This window comes from Pistacia vera, unplaced genomic scaffold (genome assembly GCF_008641045.1).
Source record: "Pistacia vera cultivar Batoury unplaced genomic scaffold, PisVer_v2 Contig374, whole genome shotgun sequence".
Taxonomy (NCBI): domain Eukaryota; kingdom Viridiplantae; phylum Streptophyta; class Magnoliopsida; order Sapindales; family Anacardiaceae; genus Pistacia; species Pistacia vera.
Genome location: NW_022196195.1, coordinates 1,396,976 through 1,415,242, shown reverse-complemented (window position 1 = coordinate 1,415,242; position 18,267 = coordinate 1,396,976). Strand labels below are relative to the sequence as shown.

Sequence of the window (18,267 nt, the reverse complement as noted above, 5' to 3'; positions counted from 1 at the left end):
CCTGGAATTGATCTAGAAAAGCCCTCCTGGAATCAAGTGGATCACTTAAAATGTAGAGCATTAATTAAAATGTTTCATCCATATGCTTTATTGTGACATTTAAATGGCTTAAATTGTAAAGGTTGAAGGAATATATGTTCGTATTCAAAAGTTTGTAAACTAGTACTTCTTAGATATATAATATATAGTATCATCCCAAAACAAAATAATAATAATAAGATAGTGTTCATATTATCCCACACAAATTCATTTTCTAATACTAACATCATAAGGTTCTTTGCAGATTTATCACTAATCAGGACTCCTGAAGGATAATGCTACACCAGGAAGTACCTCAACTGAAGAAAAAGTTGAGATTGTGATTGCTCCACCTTATAAGAAACTGGCTGGTACGTTTTGACATTGGAATGAATGCTAATATCTTCCTTTTCTGAATTCCCTTTTACAAATTTAATTTTTAAGGGCAAATGTCATATATGCTTCCTAAGTTTGTGTTAATTTCATATGGATTCCTTTCATGTATTCCAATGTGACAGTCAAAGATAACAAAATAAACTATCAAAATCCTTCATGTAACCAATTCTTTAAATTTTGCTTTTATTTTGAATCATTAGATTTTAATGTGGATGTCCCGAAGGAGTCCTCAATCTCAATGGTACTATGTGGGAATGTTAACCAAAAACAAATNACTGCACCCTTGTTCGCTTAGACGAGGTGCAAGCTGATTTAGCGCGATGCAAGCGCGCCATGGTTGGAAGGACCGACAGTAGCGTCGTTGAAAGCCAACGAATTGACATACCAAGGCCTAAAAGCTTTGGTGGCTCACGCAAGGCACAAGAGGTTGATAACTTCTTGTGGGGACTAGACAAGTACTTTGGGGCCGTAGGCGTCACGGAGGAAAGCTCAAGGATTGAAACTGCAGTCCTCTACCTTACAGACACTGCAAGGCTATGGTGGAGGAGAAGAGAAGGAGACATTGAAAAAGGTATTTGTACTATCTTTACCTTTAATGATTTTAAGAAAGAGCTTAGGCGGCAGTTTTACCCGGAAAATGCCGAGGATGAGGCAAGAGCTCGCTTGCGAAAGATCAAGCAAACAGGGACAATCCGTGATTACATCAAGGACTTCACCGACTTGATACTAAAGATCCCTGGGATGTCCGACAAAGATTCACTCTTCAACTTTATGGATGGGTTGCAGTCATGGGTAAAAACGGAGCTAAGGCGTCGGGGAGTGCGAGACCTTGCCACAGCCATAGCGGTTGCTGAGAGTTTGATTGATTATAGCAGCCAAAAAGAACACACCGGCAAGTCCAAAGAGAAGAAGGGTAGCTTTGCTAAAGGTGCGGGAGATAAGTGGCAATCTAAAGAGAGTTACCGAGACACCCGCCAATACAACTCCTCATCCAAGGGCAAGGACAAGGGCAAACGTTGGGAGAAGGGCTCCAACAAACCCTGCAACAACTGTTTCATTTGCAACGGGCCACATTGGGTGAAAGATTGTCCGGAGAAGAAAGCTCTCACTTCCCTCATTGCCAAGCATCAAGAGGGCAAGCAAGCCGAAAGCAGTAGCGATGGGGCACATATGGGATCAATGCAATTACTCAACGGGATCCAGTCCGCACCAAAAACCCAAGCCAAAGGGTTGCTCTATGTTGATATGGCCATCAATGGGAAGGCCACCAAAGCCATGGTAGATAAGGGAGCTTCGCACAACTTTGTTTCAGTAAGTGAAGCGTGCCGGCTAGGCCTTCAAGCTTCAGGAGGCGGAGGCACAATCAAGGCAGTCAACTCAGTGGCTCAACAGATACAGGGAGTGGCTCGACATGTCAAAACGACAATGGAAACTTGGTCCGGCTACTTAGATTTCTCGGTGGCACCGATGGATGACTATCAAGTTGTGCTTGGTTTAGAGTTCATGGAACAAGTCAAGGCATTTCCCTTGCCGTCAACCAACACCATGTGTATAATGGATGGGGAGCAACCTTGTGTGTTGCCTACTAGCCGCTCTACCAAACCGGAGACAACAGTACTCTCAGCCATGCAGTTCAAGAAAGGCGTCAATAGAAAAGAGGAAAGTTACTTGGCCATCCTTAAGCAGTATGATGATGAGGAACCAATCCCGCCAGAGGTAGTGCCCCGGGAAGTAACACAAGTACTCGAAGCGTTTGTTGATGTCTCACCAAACGAGTTGCCGAAAGAGCTACCACCTAGAAGGGAGGTAAATCATCAGATTGAGCTAGAGCCGGGCGCCAAGCCACCTGCTAAGGGTCTTTACCGAATGGCACCGCCGGAGCTAGCCGAGTTAAGGAGGCAATTGCGGGAACTTCTGGATGCAGGGTTCATCAAGCCCTCCAAAGCTCCCTATGGAGCCCCGGTCTTATTTCAAAGGAAGAAAGATGGTTCCTTGCGGATGTGCATAGACTACCGAGCTCTCAACAAGGTATCTGTGAAAAATAGCTATCCCATTCCTTTGATTGCTGATCTTTTTGACCAGCTGGGGCATGCCCGCTACTTTACCAAGCTGGATCTGCAGTCAGGCTATTATCAAGTGTGCATAGCTGAAGGCGACGAGCCAAAGACCACTTGTGTTACAAGGTATGGGTCTTATGATTTTTTAGTTATGCCATTTGGTCTAACAAATGCACCTGCTACTTTTTGTACTTTAATGAATAAGATATTTCATCCATATCTCGACCGGTTTGTGGTCGTCTACTTAGATGACATAGTAGTATATAGCAAAACTTGGGAGGAGCATGTGCACCACCTAAGGGAAGTGTTCCAAGTACTACGGGACAACAAGATGTATATCAAGAAGGAGAAATGCTCTTTTGCCAAGCCAGAAGTAATGTTCTTGGGTCACAAGATCAAGGATAGGCAACTTATGATGGAAGATGAAAAAGTGCGGGCTATTCAAGAGTGGGAAACACCCACCAAGGTGCCGGAGTTACGATCCTTCCTGGGGTTAGTTAACTACTATCGTCGGTTTATCAAGGGCTACTCGGCAAAGGCAGCCCCACTGACAGACTTACTCAAGAAGAACAAGCCGTGGGAATGGTCAGATGAATGTCAAGCCGCCTTGGAAGAGTTGAAAACTGCAATCAGTAGGGAACCAGTGCTTGCTTTGCCAGACCACACTCAGCCATATGAAGTGCACACCGACGCATCGGACTTTGCTATCGGGGGGGTACTCATGCAGAATGGGCATCCGATTGCTTATGAGAGTCGAAAGCTCAATGAGACTGAGCGGCGTTACACCGTGCAAGAAAAGGAGATGACAGCCATCATCCATTGTCTTAGAGTGTGGTTTCACTACTTATTTTGGTCTAAGTTTGTTATTTTGACAGATAACGTCGCAACAAGCTATTTTCAGACTCAAAAGAAGTTGAGTCCGAAGCAAGTACGATGGCAGAATTTTCTTGCCGAGTTTGATTATGTCCTGGAATACAAGCCGGGGAAGACCAACGTGGTGGCAGATGCACTGAGCCGCAAGACCGAGCTGGCAAGCATTAGTCAAGTCACAAGTGCGTTGGCTGACAGAATCAAGTAAGGACTCCAGCATGAGCCATTGGCTCGAAACATCATTGCCTTGGTTGAAGAAGGGAAAACCCGGAGGTTTTGGTTAACTGATGGCTTACTCTTCACCAAAGGCAACCGCTTTTACATCCCGAGATGGGACAATCTGAGGAAGGAATTAACCAAGGAGTGTCATGACTCCTTGTGGACAGGCCATCCAGGTATGAGACGTACTCTTGCTCTCTTAAAATCTGTCTACTATTGGCCTTGGATGCAGGATAGTATCGAGGGATATGTACGTACGTGCCTTGTTTGCCAGCAAGACAAGGTAGTGCAACAACAACCGACAGGCTTACTACAACCATTACCCGTGCCCGAGAGACCATGGGAGAGTGTCTCAATGGACTTCATCACATGTTTGCCAAAGTCTGAAGGGTCCGGGAGCATCATAGTCATTGTGGACAGGTTTAGCAAGTATGCCACCTTCATCCCCGCATCCACCGATTGCACAGCAGAAGAAACAGCCAAGCTTTTCTTTCGCAACATCATAAAGTTATGGGGCATTCCTACAAGCATAGTCAGTGATCGAGATCCTCGGTTCACCGGGAGATTTTGGATAGAGTTATTCAAGATACTAGGTTCAAACCTAGACTTTTCGACCAGCTTTCATCCCCAAACTGATGGTCAAACCGAGCGTGTCAATGCACTGTTAGAGCTATATTTGCGGCACTATGTGAGTGCTAGCCAGCGGGATTGGGCAAAGCTCCTGGACACAGCCCAATTCTCATTTAACTTGCAACGGAGCGAGGCAACCAACAAAAGTCCTTTTGAGATCATCATGGGGCGGCAACTGAACACCCCTCTTTCCCTAGCCACACGCTATGATGGGAAGAGCCCTGCAGCCTTCAGATTAGCCAAGTCATGGCACGAACAAACTGAACTTGCTCGTGCAGCCCTACATAAGGCAGCAAAGAGAATGAAAAAGTGGGCCGACAAGAAAAGAAGGCACGTTGAGTTCCAAGAAGGTGATCTTGTTCTTGTAAAGCTACTGCCCCAGCAGTTCAAGACATTAAGGAAGGTGCACAAAGGCCTCGTGCGCAAATATGAAGGGCCCTTTCAAGTGATACAACGCATTGGCAAAGTTTCGTATCGACTCCAGCTTCCTCCAAAACTAAAGATACACCCGGTCTTTCATGTAAGCTTGTTGAAGCCATTCCATGAAGACGCCATCCCGAGGAGTCTCTAAACGAGCACCAACCGCCGTCGTAACATCCTTTGACAAGGAAGTTGAAGAAATATTGGCCGATAGAGTCGTTCGCCGACGAGGAGTGCCAAATTACCGGGAGTACTTCATCAAATGGAAGGGACTTCCCGATACTGAGGCTAATTGGGAGACCGAAGACTCATTGTGGCAATTCCAAGACTCCATCCTGCACTATAATGATAATGCGACGAGGGCGTCGCAACATTAGGTGCGGGAGAATGTCACGACCAGCTTGCTTGGTGACTCAAGTGGGCTGNGAAGAAGGGAAAACCCGGAGGTTTTGGTTAACTGATGGCTTACTCTATACCAAAGGCAACCGCCTTTACATCCCGAGATGGGACAATCTGAGGAAGGAATTAACCAAGGAGTGTCATGACTCCTTGTGGGCAGGCCATCCAGGTATGAGACGTACTCTTGCTCTCTTAAAATCTGCCTACTATTGGCCTGGGATGCAGGATAGTATCGAGGGATATGTACGTACGTGCCTTGTTTGCCAGCAAGACAAGGTAGTGCAACAACAACCAGCAGGCTTACTACAACCATTACCCGTGCCCGAGAGACCATGGGAGAGTGTTTCAATGGACTTCATCACATGTTTGCCAAAGTCTGAAGGGTCCGGGAGCATCATCGTCATTGTGGACAGGTTTAGCAAGTATGCCACCTTCATCCCCGCATCCACCGATTGCACAGCAGAAGAGACAGGCAAGCTTTTCTTTCGCAACATCATAAAGATATGGGGCATTCCAACAAGCATAGTCAGTGATCGAGATCTTCGGTTCACCGGGAGATTTTGGACAGAGTTATTCAAGATACTAGGTTCAAACCTAGACTTTTTGACCAGCTTTCATCCCCAAACTGATGGTCAAACCGAGCGTGTAAATGCACTGTTAGAGCTATATTTGCGGCACTATGTGAGTGCTAGCCAGCGGGATTGGGCAAAGCTCCTGGACACAGCCCAATTCTCATTTAACTTGCAATGGAGCGAGGCAACCAACAAAAGTCCTTTTGAGATCATCATGGGACGGCAACCGAACACACCTCTTTCCCTAGCCACACGCTATGATGGGAAGAGCCCTGCAGCCTTCAGGTTAGCCAAGTCATGGCACGAACAAACTGAACTTGCTCGTGTAGCCCTACACAAGGCAGCAAAGAGAATGAAGAAATGGGCTGACAAGAAAAGAAGGCATGTTGAGTTCCAAGAAGGTGATCTTGTTCTTGTAAAGCTTTTGCCCCAACAGTTCAAGACATTAAGGAGAGTGCACAAAAGCCTAGTGCGCAAATATGAGGGGCCCTTTCAAGTGATACAACGCATCGGCAAAGTTTCGTATCGACTCCAACTTCCTCCGAAATTGAAGATACATCCGGTCTTTCATGTAAGCTTGTTGAAGCCATTTCATGAAGACCCGGAGGAGCCATCCCGAGGAGTCTCTAAACGAGCACCAACCGCCGTCGTAACATCCTTTGACAAGGAAGTTGAAGAAATATTGGCCGATAGAGTCGTTCGCCGACGAGGAGTGCCAAATTACTGGGAGTACTTCATCAAATGGAAGGGACTTCCCGATACTGAGGCCAGTTGGGAGACCGAAGACTCATTGTGGCAATTCCAAGACTCCATCCTGCACTATAAGGATAATACGACGAGGGCGTCGCATCATTAGGTGCGGGAGAATGTCACGACCAGCTTACTTGGTGACTCAAGTGGGCTGGACGTTACTTAGTGGCTAAGTATACTTCGTAGCTAACTAAACTTAGTGGCAAAGAAACTTAAAGGATAATGTTTATCCATCCACCTAAGGTTGCCACCTAATGTTTACTTAAGGATTAAGTTTACTTAAGGACTAAGTATTCGATGTATGTAGACATTTCTTTGAGGAGGTTTAGCCTATAAATAGGCCACCCCTCCTTTGTAAATTTCATAACTTGAATCCTTTCAATACAGAGTTTATATTTTCTCTAAGCTTCTCTCTCTAAACTTTATACTTTGAGCTTGTTAGTTGTGTGAGCGTTAGGCTGCTTAACTCATTTCCGAAGGGTTAAGGCCGCACGAACTTAGCAAAGAAGTTAAGTGCGTGACACTTGGCTCGCATGCCTGTATTGATGCGTTTTCTTGATCGACCAGTGGCTAGAGTTTTGAAGAGATTATTCACCATATGTTAGTTCTCTTTATCTTTAATGCCTTCAGCATGCCTTGATTTATTCTGAATTCCTATTGTGGTTTCTATCTCGAAATTTGTAACTCACCACCATATACCCTAAAACACTAAACAGTGCTTTCTCATTTTGACACTAAACTATCCGTTTTCACAATCAAAAGCAATTGTATGTAAGAAACAATGTGGTTTCTTGTTGTCAAAGCAGTTATTGAAAATACAAGTGACATGATAAAGACACTTTATTCAGCATGGGGGAGGCTGTGGGTGAAGGAAAGGGAGAAACAGAGGAGGAATAATAAGCTGAGCTGGAGGGTTCAGTTGAAGAAGAGGGAGAAAGAGTGGAGGAGAAGTCTGACTTGGAGGTCTTGGATAATTATATTTTGTATTCAGCAAAGTTACTGATTGAGAAAATTGATGGATCTCACAATCTAGCTGACATGTTCACCAAACCTGTCCCATTTGAGAAACACAGGCTCTGTATGAGTCTGCTTCAAGTTCAAGAGTGAACTGATAAATTTCCAAGGCCACATTGAGGGGGGTTGACAAATCAAGAAGCCAAGGTAGAGAATTGTGGTGACGTGGCTCCTAATTTGCCACGGTGGAAGTCAGCATAAGTGTTCAAGTCAAACTTCCTTATGCAACGTCGTTTTTGGCCAACCTAATGACTTATCTAATTAGGTCTTCTCATTTTCATGCAGCCTCCTTTCCTCTCTCATTTCTGTTTGGCTCGACAGCCTGTTTGGTGCGACAGCTCCTCACCTTGAAGAAAGTTCTAGAATTGATCCAGCAAGCTTTCAGTTATGGAGAATCAAGGATAGATGACTGATGATCCAGGAGTAAAGCATGCGTATTTAACACATGCTGGTCCAAAGAGAAAGAGAAGAGTTTGGGCTGAGATAATTATGGTTTTCTCTCTAATCGGTGTGTTCCTTCCTTGTTTGATGTTTTACCTTATGTTCTGATGAAAGCTTTATCACTGTACATTCTTGATTGATAATAAAATCCGTAGTGTGAGCCTTGGAGATTGGATGTAGGCTGTAAAGCCGAACCACTATATTCTTGCTGTGTCTTATTCTCTACTTTTCTCTATTTTATCTGTCATGAGTTTGATTGTTGATTTGTTACTAAGTTTTCACCACTGAATTAGTTTTCCATTAACCCTAGAATCTTAACAAATTGGTATCAGAGCTTGATTGAAGGTCCAGTTAGGGTTTCTCTGTTCTTTAGTCGTGTTTTAGGATTTCTTTAAAACTGATCTCTTTCCTATTACTAAGTTTTTTTCTGATTTGTAAGAAAGGCATGTCAACTAAATTTGAGCTGGAAAAGTTTACAGGTGAAAATGATTTCGGCTTATGGAAAATGAAGATGGAGGCAGTGTTGGTTAAAGAAGGCTTGGCGTTGGCTCTAAAAGGAGAAGAAGAGCTGCCTAATACGTTAACCACTACAGAAAAACAAGACATGCTGAACAAGGCCAAAAGTTCTCTGATTCTTGGCTTGAGCGATAAAGTGCTTCGAGAAGTCAAGAAAGAGAAGACTGCTGCAGAGATATGGAGCAGGTTAGACTCACTCTATCAGTCTAAGACTGTACCTAATAGGTTATTTCTAAAACAGAGTTTGTTTGGGTTTAAGATGGATGAACAAAAGTCACTAAAAGATAATAAGAATGAGTTTCTTAAGATAATACAAGACTTAGAGAGTATATCTATTGAAATAGGTGATGAAGATCAAGCTGCAATCTTGTTAAATTCCTTACCTAAAACTTATTCGAACTTTGTAGAGACTTTGAAATATGGTAGGCAGACTCTGAAATTAGAAGAAGTATTAGAAGCTATCTCAGCTAAGGATACTGAAAATAGAATTAGGGATAAGAATGTGAGTGATGGTGAAGGTCTTGTAGTAAGAGGAAGATCTGAAAAGAAGAATTGGAAAAAGGGAGGGCAGAATAGACATAGGTCTAAGTCCAAACTTGGGAAATGGAAGTGTTTCTTCTGTCATAAGGAGGGTCATCTTAGAAGAGACTGTCCTAAGAGAAAAAAGAAGAAATATGAGAAAGAGTATGATAGAGGCAGTGCAGGGGTAGTATAAGAAGGTTATGAGAGTTCAGAGGGCAGTACTAGAGATGAGTGGATCCCAGACATTGGTCGCACCTATCATATGACACCTAATAGGGAGTGGTTTAGCTCATTTCAACCTTTAGATGGTAGGAAAGTAATGATGGGAAACAATGCTGTCTGTCATATTAAGGGAATAGGATCTGTCAAGCTGAATCTTCATAGTGGATTAACTAAGACACCTACTGATGTTAGGTATATCCCTGACCTCAAACGAAACCTTATCTCTCTTGGAACCTTAGACTCTATAGGTCTGAATTATAAGGCTGCTAATGGGAGTCTTAATGTCTTAAAATGGTCTTTAGTTATTATGAAGGCTGAAAAAAGAAATGGGTTGTATGTCTTGAAAGGTAGGACTAATAGTGGAGAGGCCAATATTGGCGCAACTGAGGAACTAGATAAGACTACCTTGTGGCATAGAAGGCTTGCCCATGTTAGTGAAAAGGGCTTAGTTGAACTCAGCAAACAAAACCTACTAGGTGGGGATAAAACAGGGAATCTGAATTTTTGTGAACATTGTGTATTTGGGAAAATGTGCAGGGTAAAGTTTGGGACTGGACAGCACTACTCAAGCTCACCACTTGAGTATGTGCACTCTGATTTATGGAGACCATCTAGGCATTATTCACTTGGAGGGTGTAGGTATTTTTTGAGTATTGTGGATGACTACTCTAGTTATGTTTGGATTTATTTTCTTAAAACCAAGGATGAAACCTATTCTAGATTTAAGGAATGGAAAACCATGGTTGAAAAGCAAAGTGGAAAGAAACTGAAAAAGCTAAGAATTGATAATGGTTTGGAATTCATTAATAAGGAGTTCAATAACTACTGTAGAATTAATGGGGTAGTTAAACATAGGACAGTGAGACACACTCCACAACAGAATGGACTCTGTGAAAGGATGAATAGGACCATCTTAGAAAGGGTAAGAAGTATCCTGTCATGCTCCAAACTTCCAGTCAAGTTCTGGGCAGAAGCAGCCCATACTGCTGTCTACTTGATAAACAGAACACCCTCATCAGCTATAAGTTTTAGAGTCCCACTCGAAAGGTGGACTGGTCATCCTGTAAACCTTGAAAACCTTAGAATTTTTGGATGTCTAGCTTATGTTCATTCTAGGGATGAGAAGTTAAGACCTAGAGCCACTAAATGCATCTTCTTAAGGTATCCAGATGGGGTTAAAGGCTACAAGTTCTGGAATTTAGAAACTAAGAAATGTATTGTAAGTAGAGATGCCATTTTCAGAGAAAATACCCTACCTGGCTTAGGAAACAAACCTGATGAATCTGAAAATGCTTATTCAGAAGTTGGACACATAGAACTAGAAGTGACAGATTCCAGTTTTAGTCCAGGTTTGAATCAAGGTGGAGTTGAGGAGTTAGATACCCTTGAGGAAGAACCAATTGGTGATCATGAAGTAGGGCAGAATACTCCAGGTGTAGATACCTCAAATTTGACTGATTATCAGTTATTAAGAGATATGATCAGGAGAACAATCAGACCCCCAAGTAGACTAGGATATGCAGACCTGGTGGCTTATGCTCTTCAGGTGGAGGAAGAGATGAATGATGAACCTAAGACATTCCAAGAGGCAGTTTCTGGATCTGAAAAATTGGAATGGAAGAGAGCCATTGAGGAAGAATTTGATTCTCTTATGAATAATAACACATTGGTTCTGGTTGATAAACTAAAGGACTGTAGGGTGGTAAGATGTAAATGGATTTTCAAGAAAAAACCAGGTTTAACAGCTCATGATGCACCTAGGTACAAAGCTAGGTTAGTTGCAAAGGGGTTCACACAAGTAGAAGGGGTTGACTACAATGAAATTTTTTCTCCTGTGGTCAAGCATACATCCATTAGGGTCCTGATTTCTCTAGTAGTTCAATTCAATCTGGAATTGGAACAACTTGATGTAAAGACAGCTTTCTTGCATGGGGATTTGGAAGAAAGTATCCTAATGGAGCAGCCTGAAGGTTACAACAGTGATATAGGTAAAGTTTGTCATTTAAAAAAATCCTTGTATGGTTTGAAACAGTCACCACGACAGTGGTATAAGAAATTTGATTCTTTTATGCTAGAAATAGGGTTTAATAGATGTAACTTTGACAGCTGTTTTTACTATAAAAGAATTTTAGAACTGACACACATTTTTTTACTGTTGTATGTGGATGATATGCTTGTGGCATGCCATGATAAATCTGAGCTGTGTCGACTGAAGAAGCTGTTGAACACCAAGTTTGAAATGAAAGAGCTGGGTCAGGCTCATAAAATTCTTGGTGTTTCTATTGTCAGAAACAGAGCTGCTGAAAGTTTAAAGTTAGTCCAACAGGACTACACTGAGAAAATTCTAAAGAAATTCAACATGCTGGATGCTAAATCTGTTCAGACTCCTCTCAGTGCTCACTTGAAGCTTTCACATGAGCAGAGTCCACAAACTGAAACTGATAAGCTTGAAATGGCAGGGATACCTTATGCTAGTGCACTGGGGAGCCTAATGTACTTGATGGTTTGTTCAAGACCAGATTTAGGTTTTGCTATAAGCTTGGTTAGTAGGTTCATGAGCAATCTAGGAAGGACTCATTGCATGGCTCTTAAATGGATTATGAGATACTTACAAGGAACTAAATCAGTTGGAATTATTTTTTAAGAAAAATCATAGTTGTGATGAGTGTGTTGAGGGGTTCTGTGATGCAGATTATGCAGGGGATTTAGACAAAAGAAAGTCAACATCTGGGTTTGTTTTTACTTTGTGGGGAAACACAGTTAGTTGGAAATCAAAGTTGCAGCATATGGTAACTCTGTCTTCAACGGAATCAGAGTATGTTGCTTTGACTGAGGCAGCAAAGGAGGCCACCTGGCTGAAAGGTCTGATCAGTGAGCTGGGTATTGAGCAGCAGGCAGTGAAGATTAATAGTGACAGTCAGAGTGCGATTCACCTTTGTAAAAATCAAGTTTACCATGAGAGGACCAAACACATTGATGTCTGTCTTCATTTCATTAGGGAAATGATTGAAAAAGGGGAAATTGAGATTGAGAAAATTGATAGATCTCACAATCCAGCGGACATGTTCACCAAACCTGTCCCATTTGAGAAACACATGCTCTGTATGAGTCTGCTTCAAGTTCAAGAGTGAACTGATAAATTTCCAAGGCCACATTGAGGGGGGTTGACAAATCAAGAAGCCAAGGTGGAGAATTGTGGTGACGTGGCTCCTAATTTGCTACGGTGGAAGTCAGCATAAGTGTTCAAGTCAAACTTCCCTGTGCGACGTCGTTTTTGGCCAACCTAATGACTTATCTAATTAGGTCTTCTCATTTTCACGTAGCCTCCTTTCCTCTCTCATTTCTGTTTGGCTCGACAGCCTGTTTGGTGCGACAGCTCCTCACCTTGAAGAAAGTTCTAGAATTGATCCAGCAAGCTTTCAGTTATGGAGAATCAGAGACAGATGGCTGATGATCCAGGAGTAAAGCATGCGTATTTAACACATGCTGGTCCAGAGAGAAAGAGAAGAGTTTGGGCTGAGATAATTAGGGTTTTCTCTAATCGGTGTGTTCCTTCCTTGTTTGATGTTTTACCTTATGTTCTAATGAAAGCTTTATCACTGTACATTCTTGATTGATAATAAAATCCGTAGTGTGAGCCTTGGAGAGTGGATGTAGGCTGTAAAGCCGAACCACTATAATCTTGCTGTGTCTTATTCTCTACTTGTCTCTATTTTATCTGTCATGAGTTTGATTGTTGATTTGTTACTAAGTTTTCACCACTGAATTAGTTTTCCATTAACCCTAGAATCTTAACACTGATTTTTCTGCAAATTAATGTTGGCTTAACCAAACTTTCTGTTTCAGTGACCAGTGAAGAGACTCCCAACTCGGCTTTTGATCTAGTCCGATGCCTTGTAATGTTTTTGGGTGACTCTGACATTTTAGATATTATTAGAAAACCTCGGCCACTGATATTTGAGGCAGCAAAACTAGGAAACATTAAGTTTCTAAGGTTAATCGTGGATGCTTATCCTGATCTGATATTTGAAATTGATGAAAATAACGACAACATATTTCATTTTGCTGTTCTGTATCGTCACCAACTCGTCTTCAGAATCATATATGAGATAGGCTCATTGAAGGATTTGGTTCTTCAGAGCAAAGATAATGAAGGGAACAATATCTTGCATTTGGCTGCAAGGTTGCCACCATCTGATAGTCCTAATATCAAATCAGCTGGAGTTCTTGCCAAACTGTGAGGGGAGCTGTTATGGTTCAAGGTGAATATTTACTTCAATCTTTCGTTTTGTAAAACAATATATTTCTTGTCCTTGATTAATAAATGTTCCATAAGTAACTTCTGTAGGCCGTGGAGAAAATTTTACATCCATTGGATGCTGAAGCTACAAATAAAGAAGGAAAAACTGCTAGAGCTATATTTAATGAACAGCACAAATATTTAAAGGATGAAGCTGAGAGATGGATTAAGCACACTGTAAATTCATGCTTGATGGCGGCAGCAATTATTGCCACTGTAGTTTTTGCAGGAGCTTTCACAGTACCAGGTGGCACCAAAGAAGAGACTGGAACTCCTAATTTTGTTCGAAGAGCTTCCTTCATAATTTTTGCTATATCAGATGCTATAGCATTAGTTTTATCCTCTTTCTCCATTCTAAGTTTCTTATCAGTTTTCCATTGCCGACATGTGGAAGAAGATTTCCTTTTACTATTGCCTCATAATATGGCTGTGGGCTTAGACACACTTGCCTTATCAGTGGCAACAATGATGGTAGTATTTTCTGCAACTATGTTCATCACCTTCAAAGACGGGATGCTATGTGTTCCCAATATTGTCACCAAAATGGCTTCTCTGCCAGTCTACAAGTTCATGCAGAAATTTCTGACTACCAGTTTTCTCTTCAAGTCCTTACATGAAGAAGGGTCTTTTGAGTGACAGTGAAGAAACTCAATGTACTTAACAATTAGGATAGAAATCTAAATGTATGCTTTTAAGATATTTGTTTATCAAAACAACAACTACGTGGTTTGTGAACAAAACAGAGAGTTATACGAAAACAAAGTAATAGACAAACACACAAATCAAAACTATAAAACAAAAGAAGAGATTCGCGTGATTTATTTCGGTTCACTTATTTAACAAGTTACGTCTAGTAGAGTCAATAGTATTTCAATATTATCTCACCGTTTAGTACTGTCTCACATCTCTCGTTTATAATGAAATAATTTGTCCTATGATTGTTGTCACTCAAGAGAAGTGTGTTTAAATACTGACCTCACGACTCCCGTCCACTCACCAGTGAGCAGGACCTCCGAAAGCGTCTATATGACCCATTAATGCTGAAGTGGTCGACAATTTTAATAGTTAGAATAAAAGGAGTTGAGCAGCCCTTGCTTGAAGTAAGGCTAACCCTTTACAGCTTGCTTCAAATTCTAACTGTATTTTGAAAGACATTATGGCATTTATTTAGCATTGTAATCCTTAGATTTAATAGAATAAAATATGCAATAAAGGGAAGGGAGGTACATATAACTAGCTCGATCTTATGTACTTCAATTGTATTCTCAAAATCTACCAATGACTTTTTTGAACCATAGAAAAGTTGAAGTGCTTAAAAAAATTAACTTAGTATTGCTACATTGTTCGTAATTAGACCAGAAAATTGTACTAGTTTAGTTTCTAAGAAATTGTCAATGAATTACATAGCAACAGCGGGTTGGACCATGGCAAGATCCCCTGTAAGAGACTTTTCCAGTCAATGCAAACGGCAGAACAGGAACCAAGAGCTAAGTGGTCCCATCTCTTAATATCATGCTTTGAACTTTCTCAGAAAGCAGCGGAGTCAGTTTTTTTAATTATATGAATAAAGTTTAGTGTGAAAGCGTTGATCAATCCAATTGCATATGTGGGTCAAGTCAGTTCGTTTAGATTTTAATAACTAAAAGCTAAAAGAAAAAGAGGCAGCGTTAATGAAGTTGGTGGAAGAAGATCAAGTCAGTTTTCCAACACAAGAAAATAACTTTACTCTTTGTTTCAACTTTTGCTTTTGACATTCCAAACTTCTCAAATCATTATACGACACTACATGTTCTTGGTTGACCGGTAGCTGCTTGAAGGTTCAAAGTCTTTTATCTGATTGAGCTGTTCAGAACCAGAAAAGGTGATGTCCTAACTCTTAATAAAGCACCACATTTTTTGTTGTTCTTTTTGTTGTACTACTGATTTTGCTTGTTCTCAGGCAGTACTTTTCATTTAAGATAATGATATTGAACAACCTTCCTTCATCACAATATGGGAGGGGACTTTCAATTCAATCTTGTTTCCCTGAGATCAAATCTGTTGCAAATTCCTCTTGCAAATCTTCGGGGGAAGTTTTCGATGATGACTTGAGCCTGAAAGATGCTTTTGGGCTGGCAACATTTGATCATGGCCACTATGAAACTTCCTTCAATTTTGCCTCTGATATTCAACACTCTCATCTTCAATCACATCATCAAGCTGTAAAAAGCCCAATAGACTTTTTGGAAGCTAAAGGATTTGATGACCATGTCGTTTTAGATCAATCAATTTGGCCCTTTCATGATTCAAGCAATCAAAGGCCCTCTATTTCCGCGGAACCAAACACATGAGTAGCAGAGACTAGTATGCTGCTGCAAAGTTCATTCAATTTCCTCTAATGAATACTCATGTAAATTATATGATAGAGAAATAAAAATACTCCAGCATGGCTCTCATAGTCTTGCTTTTTTTTTTTTTTTTGCAGGTGATGTACGAAGGAATTACTTTACTGCTTTTGTTCCTCTGCATAATGCGGCGCTTAAAGGCGATTGGGAGTTTGCAAGGGAGTTTTTGATTTTGAATCCACAAGCAGTATGTGCTAGGATCACGAGAAACCAGGAAACAGCTCTTTACATTGCTGCTGGAGCTAGACATACAATATTTGTCCAAGAGCTTGTGAACATCATGAAAGCGGAAGACCTGACACTGCCGAACAAGGTTGGGAACACAACCCTCTGTTTCGCTGCCATATCCAAAATCAAAAAGATTGCAGAAGTGATGGTTAGTAAGAACAGAAGGTTGCCATCAATTCGAGGCAGTAAGGGAGCAACACCGTTGTGTATGGCTGCTTTGTTGGGCCACAGAGAAATGGTCTGGTATCTTTATTCTGTGACCGAGGAAGATTATCTAAAAGAAGAAGATCGTGTTGAGCTTCTTGTTGCTGTCATCAATGCAGACCTCTATGGTACTCACCTCTTACCTCCGCTATTTTCATGTTGCAACTTTATAACTTCTAGAGGAGCAAATGGATAATTGTGTTGTGTTAATTTGACAGATGTGGCATTGGACTTAATTGAGCATCATCTTGAGTTAGCTGTTGCTCGAGATGGAAGAAGAGAGACGGCTCTTCATGTATTGGCACGGAAGCCTTCAGCGTTTGTAAGTGGAAGTCGGCTTGGAATTTGGCAGCGGTGCATTAACTCTTGTTAGTAACTCCATTATTGGCCATTACTCTTGCGCATTAATCATTATCTGCTTATTTATTCCTTCTAAAGATTAAAAGATTTTGGACTAAGTGGTGACTGTGTCCTGCACATTCAGTTCCACTTTTCAGGGCAATCCTTGACAAAAAGTTGATGCATCTTCAAGCTCTAGAATTGGTGAAGCAACTTTGGGAGCAAGTGTTGTTGCTAGATGACTATAAAATTGGAGAACTTCTTCGGAAACCTTCAAGACTGTTGTTTACAGCTGCAGAGTTGGGAAATGTTGAATTCATAAAAGTGCTGATTCGGATGTATCCTGACCTTATTTGGAAACTAGATGATCACAGTCGAAGCATATTTCACATGGCAGTGTTGCATTGTCAAGAAAACATTTTTAATCTGATTCATGAGATTGGCGCTCATAAAGATTTGATAGCTGCTTATGAAGATGAAAATAACAATAACATGTTGCATTTGGCTGGAAAGCTTGCCCCCCCCAGACAGACTCAAAATTGATTCTGGTGCAGCTCTGCAACTTAGACGAGAGTTGCATTGGTTCAAGGTTAATAATTACTTTTCAACTGTAAAAGTCGCACTTCACTGTAATTAGTTTTGTTGGGAAATAACATGTAAATGAAGCAAAACCTGAACCCAATTGACCATTTTCTTTTTGGGTTGGAATCTTGATTAACTGTGCTTTTGATATGGCAGGAAGTTGAAAAAGTTGTTCAACCGTCTTATAGAGAAACCAAAAATTTCGAGGGGAGGACACCTCATATTTTGTTTTCAGAGGAGCATAGAAGACTCGTTCGCGAAGGGGAAAAGTGGATGAAAGACACTGCATCTTCATGTATGGTTGTTGCAACACTTATTGCAACCGTGATGTTTGCTGCAGCCTTCACTGTACCAGGTGGCAATAACAATCTTACAGGCAAGCCTGTTTTTCTACATCACAGGTCATTTTTGGTTTTTGCCATATCGGATGCATTGGCACTATTTTGCTCTGCCACTTCAATATTGATGTTTCTCTCCATTCTCACCTCACGCTATGCAGAAGAAGATTTCCTGCATTCATTACCAAACAGGTTGATAATAGGGCTTGCAGCTCTCTTCATCTCTATAGCAACCATGATGATAGCATTTGGAGCCACTCTTTTCATTGTTCTAAGTGATGACTTTGCGTGGATAGCCATTCCAATAGCCATTGTTGCTTGTGTTCCTGTCACCCTGTTTCCTTTGCTCCAATTCCCCTTTCTTTCTGATATGATTAGTCACTTGTATAATTTTAGTATTTTTTCTAGTTCAAATCATCACTTGTATTAGCTCATTGCAAAACAATCTTTTCTTAATGTACTGGAAATGCTGAGTAATGAACAAGATTCATTTAATTTATCAAATCATGATTAACAAATCCCAACATTTTATCTAATTGCTCAATCACTCAAACACTTCAATGTATCCTGTATGGGAATTTAATTAGACATAATATTTTTCCTTTAGAAAGACACAAATTGCAGAAATCCCGGAATTCTTCTTAGGAAATGTTATCATCATTTAGCATCTCCTTCACTTTGAAAGAGAATAGGTTATTTATGACTCCGCTTGACTTCATGAATTCCTTTTACGAGGCCTTGAGCAATATATTCTTCTTTACTCTTCACTTCCAGCCATTTAAGCCATATATTCTTCTCTTACTCTTCACTTGAGGCCAATTTAGCCATATATTCATCTCTTACTTT

General features: G+C 41.1%; 1 protein-coding gene and 1 pseudogene across 1 annotated transcript in view; both read left to right on the top strand.

Moving 5' to 3' along the window:
• The window catches only part of LOC116140663 (alpha-latrocrustotoxin-Lt1a-like), a 53,757-nt gene extending 40,483 nt beyond the window's left edge, over nt 1–13,274 (top strand). The window contains exon 6 of the transcript XR_004129677.1: nt 13,186–13,274. The gene's annotated coding sequence lies outside the window, so the exon portion shown is untranslated. The remainder of the gene's footprint in view (nt 1–13,185) is intronic.
• A 1,716-nt stretch (nt 13,275–14,990) lies between these two features.
• LOC116140613 overlaps nt 14,991–18,267 on the top strand; it is a 29,157-nt pseudogene continuing 25,880 nt past the window's right edge.